The sequence below is a fragment of the Hipposideros armiger genome, unplaced genomic scaffold (genome assembly GCF_001890085.2).
Source record: "Hipposideros armiger isolate ML-2016 unplaced genomic scaffold, ASM189008v1 scaffold_593, whole genome shotgun sequence".
Lineage (NCBI taxonomy): Eukaryota > Metazoa > Chordata > Mammalia > Chiroptera > Hipposideridae > Hipposideros > Hipposideros armiger.
In genome coordinates this window covers 621,853-629,646 of record NW_017731943.1, presented here as the reverse complement: position 1 = coordinate 629,646, position 7,794 = coordinate 621,853, and positions in this window count along the sequence as shown.

Sequence of the window (7,794 nt, the reverse complement as noted above, 5' to 3'; positions counted from 1 at the left end):
AACGTCAATGGTTTTTAACATTGCCTAGTTGAAAAAGCCTGTAGGTCCCAATGTCTTATTACACGATGTTTTCTCATAAACATATATAGGTCTATGGATGAATTTTAACCTGTTCTTTTGGATTTTTTTTCCCCAAAGGAAAAAGCATACTTCATATCCAACTGAAAAACCAACAGATGCCAAATAAAAGGTTCTCTTCACTCACATTTTATTAGCATTTGAAAAACGTTACCTACTGATATGTTTAGATCTCTAGCATCAAAGCTTACTCAAGGCTATGTCTTCTACTTATACTTAAATTCATTGTAAACAACAAAATTAATGTTCACTGCATTTGTATTTATGTATACATGCAAAACTCATTATTTGTAATATCTCTCAGGTATTTTAATATTTATAATAATTATTTCAGTTGGTAAAAACATATTAAAATCAGTTCCAGTGTTATTGAATCAGGTTTTAAAAAAATAATGATTCTTGAATTTGTTATCCATCTCAAGAGGACATATTAGGTAAATTGCTTATTCTGGAATTAGTAACAAAAATATTCTATCTCATATACAGCAAGATTGAGAACACAGCATGTAAAACCAAAGTATATAAAAGTCCACCATTATTATAATATTTAACTTAATTTTGATTAAAATATGATGACTTTTTGTAGTTTAAAATAACATCAAACTAGCCAAGCAGTTTTAATACTTTAAAAATTATAAAACTTACTCTAGGTGGCGTACTTCTATAAGCTTGTAGAAGGAAAACAATACAATTGGAAACCAAGCCTTTTTATTTCTAATTAATGACTGTTAAAATTATGAATTCAAAAATGAATCCACTGACATTAAAGATTTGTTAATAGAAAATTAAGTTCAAACTTAATTTAAGCTAAATTAACAATTTAATTTATGTTAATTAAATAAATTAACATAAAATTCTCCATTATGATTCTCTTTAGATAAGTAAATATTGCATTGTGGGAAAACCCTTATTTAAAGAGATCTCATAAAGAAAAATGAAACATTTAGTAGTATCCCCCCAAAATGAAAAGAAATAATATTGTATCCAACTATTTTTACATCTTTAACAGTTATTTTTTAAAACTCCCTCTCATTCTAACATTCATAAGACTGTATTTGTGCAAGCATCAGAGCTAAGACTCTTGGGTGCCACTTGTGATATAACCACTTGATTTTTTGCCATGTCTCTTCCCTGACTGCTGTTTTCTTAAATCAGAGATAGATCACACTATTCTTTTTATCAAGACTATTTTTTTATTTTTTCTTCAGTCATTTTTATCTGGAATCACCCAACTTTGACTGCCCTCACAAGACTCTAGCCATATTTATCCTAGTCTTTTTATTTTTTCTTTCAAGTTAGTCTAGTGGGAAGATTGGGGAATTATCAACCAATGGGGCTGTGTTGTCTCTGGGTTTTTCTGTCATGCTGAATGTGACATGTAGACCAGTAGAGTGAAATTGGATCCAAATCAGGTGTCACTTGAGTCCACTCTTGAAACCACTGGAGACCTTCAAATTGATTTTGAATTGATGTGATATTATGCTATACATTGTTACCTAGAGTTTTTAAAGAATTTTTTTTATAAACCTCAGCTTTTTTTGTCATCCATCAGATACAACCACATTTTCATGTAATTGTTACCCATGTTTTTATGTAATATTTAAGTTGCCAAAAAAGGAACTGAAGTTACAATCAAAAGAAATTATTATTAGTAGAGCTCACAAGTTAGTTAGGCATAAGCTCAGATTTTTTCAAAGTTACTATCCATTCTCTATTTAAAAAGGTTAATTATTACTTGGACATCTGCAAGTAGATGTTTCCCTATCAGTGACTTTTGCCAAATTACGAACTCCAAGTTTGTTTTGGTGACAGAAGTTTGTTGAGGTAGAGGATTTTTTCCAGGGCCTAAAGACTTGAAAATAAGTTGTACCTTTTTACAATGTTTAAGTTTTCTTATATTAAACAGTAGTGACGCTATTGACATTACTGGAATTTACTCATTTGTGGCTGAAATGGCTTGTTCAAATATGCTTCTAACTTAACTTTTTGGTCATCAAAATCTAATTATTAATCACACTTTTATATTAAGAAACAATGAGTATAAAATAGAGGACTTGATATTATTCTTGCTTTTTATTATGCCCACTATAATACAAAGCTCATGCCTTAGATACCCCATTGTAGTTATTATAACTGGGTGCAAAAAAGAAATACAAATATACATATATACAGGAGAGATGTATATATGAACATTTGTGTATATGTGTGTAGCTAGACAGAGTTTCTTTTTTAAAAGACTACTGACCCACCTTCATCCCCTTCTTCAAAACAAAAAGTTTAAAAAGCTATTGAGGATAACTAATATAAATCAAATAAATTCAACTTGATTTCTGAGAAAGAAAATAAAAGCAGTAACTCCATATACACACTAATTTTAAAATTACAAGGAAAAATTATTCAATATTCAAAACAAACATGTATACCTCAGTTCTTTATTATGGCTTCTAGGGAAAACAGGGTTACAGAGAAAACACAAAATGGGAAAAATAAATAAAGCAGAATAAAAGAGGATAACACACAGAATGCTACACACAAACACAATAAAGAAATAAAGGGAATAATGCAGAAATCCAGCATCACTTGCTTCTTCCAATCAGTCTTCAAATAACTGAGTCTAGTCTAGACCCATGGTTATCAAATTATAGTGGGCTTCAGAAATACCTAATGGGCTTGTTAAAACACCAATTGCTGGAATCTCTCATTTACCAGATTGGGGTGAAGTTCAATAATTTGCATCTCTAACACGTTCAAAACTGAACAAACTTTGAGAACTGTCATTAACTAGAACTTTCAATAGCCCATTAATCACTCTTGGCCATTCACCATATCCTTAGAATTGGGGACAGTTCTGCAGTCATGAAAATGACCCCAGCTTATATATCTCAGAGTCGTCAAATTGCTAGGTATTGGGTTTTTTTTTTTCCTGTTATTTGCGGCATGTATAAGAGGTGTGATCAGAAAATACGGTGAATATTTAAACAAAATCATTACAGTAAAAGACGCATTGCCATGAACCCCCCTCAAAATACTCCCCCTCACTTTGAACACACTTATGCCATCGTTCTTGCCACTTTCTGAAGCAGTTCTGGAAGTCCTCTTTCGTATCTTTAGTTGTGTTGTCATGGCTGCCTTGATGTCCTGAATCAATTCAAAACTTTTTCCTTTCATGGTCATTTTGACTTTGGGGAAGAGCCAGAAGTCGCACGATGCCAGATCCGGTGAATAAGGTGGATGAGGATACGTTTTTATATGACAGAAATTGCCGTACCAAAAGCGATGTGTTAACACCGAGTGTTGTCATGATGGAGGATGAAGTATAGACACTCACGAAAGAGAACTTCCAAAACTGCTTCAGAAAGTGGCAAGAATGATGGGATGTGTGTTTGAAGCAAGGGGGAGTATTTTGAGGGGGATGAATGGCAATGTGTCTTTTACTGTAATAACTTTATTTACATTCACCATATTTTGTGATCATACCTTGTATGATCTCATTGGCAGCCTTAACCATGATACTGTTTGCAATACGCAAATGAGATTTTCGAAGTGACTTCCTGATTGTAATTTCTTTTACTAGGAAACTAAGTGAAGACATGAAGCTAAACGACTTCTGGATGGTCTGTTAGATAAAGTATACCATAACGTGCACAGTCTTTTTAATTCATTCAACTATGTATTATGTGCAGGCATCAATGCTAGAAGATGTAATGACAATAGTGGACGAAAAGAGATATGGTCTCTGACCTCATTTAACTAAGAATCTACTGGGGAAGACAATCAACTGAAAATATAATTAGTGATAAATGCTCCGAATGAAAGATACATGGTAATATAAAAGTATATAAGAAACTGTCCTCTAGAGTTGAACGTTTGACATTTCCAAGTTGTTCCACATAATCATTGCACATTGGATTATCAGTGTTAGCCATTCTAATAGGTGTTCAATGGTATGTCATAGCTTTAATTTGCACTTCCCTATTAATAGCTAATGATGTTGAACATATTTTCATATGCTTATTTGCCACCCCTACAGCCTCTTTGTTGAAGTTACTGTTTGTCTTTTGCCCATTTTCTAATTGAACTGTTTTCTTACATTGAATTTTGAAAGTTCTTCATATATCCTGGACAAAATACCTTTACTGAATATATTTGAAAATATTTTGTCTGTGGCTTGTCTTAACATGATCTCGTCTTTCCATCTTCTTTCAATATTCTTTCCTAAAATAAAATTTTGTGAGAAAGCCCAACTTACGTTTTAAAAAACAAAAATACTTCTTTGCTGTCACTTGAAGAATTTTAGCCTACCCCTAGGTCAGAGATTTTTTTTTCTCCCTAAACTTTTATAGTCTTACATGTTACATTTAGATCCATGACCCATTTTTAGTGTTTTTTGTTTGTCTTGTAAGGTGAAAGGTCTAGGTTGAGGGGCTTTTGCTATGAATATCAATTGTTCCAATACCATTTTTTGAATATTCAATTGTCCCAGCACAATTCCTCCATTGAACTGCTTACATGTATGCACCTTTTTCAAAACCTAGTTTGTCCTACTGGTGTGGGTCTATTCTGGACTCCTTCTTCTGTTCTATGGTTGTGTGTGTCTAAAAGTCTGACAAACTACACATTATCATGATTATTGTAGCTACACAATTAAGTCTTAATATCTGGTAGTCTATTTTTATTTTCAAAGTTGTTTAGGCAATTCTAGTTCGTCTTTTCACATAAATTTTAGAAAGTTGGTCTATCAACAAATAAACAGATTTTGATAAAAACTGTATTAAACCTACAGATAGATCATTTGGGGGACAACTGACATCTTTATGTTGTCTTCCAATCCATGAATATGGTATGTCTCTCCATTTTTTAGGTCTTCTTTCATTAGCATTTGTAGTTGTCAGCGAACACATCCTGCACATGGTTTTAAATGTTTATACTTTTTTTTGAATGATTGTACATATTGAAATACAATTCATTTTTGTTGGCCTTAGAGTCTGTGATCTTGCTAAACTCACTTATTAGTTCCAGGATGGTCTTGGAGATTTCCTGGGATTTTTCTATGTAGACCGTCAGATTATCTGTAAAGAGTTACCTCTTCCGTTCCAGTCTGCATGTCTTTTATTCCCCTAGCCTTACAATACTGCAACAGTGAACACAACAAGCACTACGTGGAATGGAAGTGGTTTAGTGCACATCCTTGCCTTGTTCCCGGTCTTAAGAGGAACACGTTTAGTCTGTCACAAATATGATGGTTAACTGTAAGTTTTGTTGTTTTTGGTCAGAATGAGGAAGGTTCCTTCTATTACTTAGTTATTTTTTTTAATCATAAATGGGTATTGAGTTTTGTCAGATAATTTTTTATTATCAATTGATATGATCATGAGGTTATTCTTATTTTTCTCTTAATATGGATTGCATTGGCCAATTCTCAAATATTGAAGTAGCCTTGCATATTTGAAATAAACCCCACTCAAATGTCTTTCCACAGTGAATGTATTACCAGACTGTGGTACATCCATATGATGGAATACTACTTAGCAATAAAAAGAAACTGCTGAAACATGCAACAATGCTGATGGATCTAAAGGGAAATATTCTGAGCAAAATAAGCCAGTCTGAATAAGCCAATCATACTATATGATTCTATTTATAGACCATTCTTAAAGTGACAAAATTATAATGATGGAGAAAGTCAGTGGATGCCAGGCATTAGAGTCAGATGAGGGTGTTAACTATTAAGGAGTAGCAAGGGGGAGTTTGTGAAGCTCTATATCCTGATTGGGGTGATTGATGGTAACATGAATCCACACCTGTAACATTTAATAAAGAGAAAACAAAGAATATGTAAAAATTGTGAAATCCAAATAAGGTCTGTACCTGAGTTAATAGTATTGTTGTAAATGTCAATTTTCTGGTTTGACAATATACTGTGGTTATGTAACATAATAGGGGGAAACTAGTACACAGGAACTCCCTGTACTGTTTTGCAATTTCTTGTGAGTCTTAAAAGTATCTTAAAATAAAACATTAGGAAAAAAAAAAAAAAAAGAGGGACCTAACCTCTGGAAGATGAGTCAAGGAAGGCTTTGTTCTATGCAGAGGTAAGAATGAGTACAAGCTTGTGGAAGCAGGAAGCACCCACCTCCATGGAATTTAAGTGGCTAAATTCAGACATAGAGTGACAGAGTGGAGGTATACCGTTTATGTAATATTTAAAGAAATCGGAATCCTCCTTCCTGGTTCTGATAGTATATAGAACCTCAAAGGCCATGTTTAAAGCAACAAATGGGAAACAACACATGGGAAAGCAGAAAGGGGAAGACCAAATGGCATCACCGGGGAGGTTAGGAACATTCTAACTGCAGTGGAGAACGGATTGGGAGGAAGTGAAGATGCATGAAATCAAGCTATCTGGCCACTGTTGTAGTCCAGGAGTCAGGTGATTGTAGCTTGGACTAGGGTGGCAGCAGCAATGGAAATGAAAAATGGACAGATTTGAAATGCATAAGAGCATGAGACAGATGGAACATGGTCATGGTTTAGAAGACTGAAAATGTCCATTATTGGTGACATGAAGCTAAAGTATTTCACAGGAAAGGAATGATGGTGGGGGTGGGGGGGTGTGTGCTACAGCGGAGCAATTTAAAGAATGGGAAGGGGGAACGGATACAAGTTTAGACAACTGAAGACTGCTGGCTGTAAAAGGGAGAAATCGGGTAGTAGCTGGAGGGGGGTTATGGAAATGAGGGAACGTATGTTAAAAAGGGGTTACAAACTGAGTATATTTTAGTGTTAACAGGAAGAATCTGGTTGAAATGACAGAGAGAAGAGAAAATAAAAGAAACGAAACACTTTAAGGACAAGTATGAAGAGATAATGTGAAGTTTCGGGGAAGGCAGAATGCTTTATAATAGAAGAGACTACAGTAAATACAAAAAAAAATGAGGGGGCACTGGTGGGAAACAGCTCAAAAAAGGATACAGCTACTTTCTTCTACTGTAAGAGGAAACGAGGTACAAGAATATCTGATACTGGTTATGTTTTTATCTGGTAAATTCTTTTTCTCTGTGAAATAGTAAGACAGCTGTATTAGTTTGCCTGGGCTGCCTTAACAAAGGACACAGTGGACTCGGTGTCTTAAACAACAGAAATTTATTTCATCACAGTTCTAGAGGTCAGAAGTCCAAGATCAAGGTGTCAGCAGGGTTGGTTTCTTCTGAGGAATTACTCCTTGGCTTGTAGATGGACATCTTCTTAGTCTTTCCTTGGTCCTTCCTCTGTGTATCTGTGTCCTAATCTCTTCTTATGGAGATATCAATCATATTGGATTAGTGCCCACCCATATGACCTAATTTTACCTTAATTACCTCATTAAAGACTATCTCCAAATATAGTCATATTCTGAGGTACCACAGGTTAGGAATTCAACATGAATTAGGGGGTGGGGGGAACACACAATTAGGCCTATAACAAGAGGTTACTAACCAAGAGTAAACAGGGAGACAGGATACATCACCGGTTCAAAGTGAAAGAGGTTTGAAATAGTTCTAAGGAGTCTGAAATAGTTCTCACATTGACTATAAATGAAGTAACATCTTAAATGGGTAATTTAAATTCAATAAAGTCATAAAATCTGAATTCTAATCTGTTCTGCTAACAAGCAATGTCTGTTGAATATATCCGGCTCTATCTTTATGACTCTAAAATGGGAACAATTTATCACAG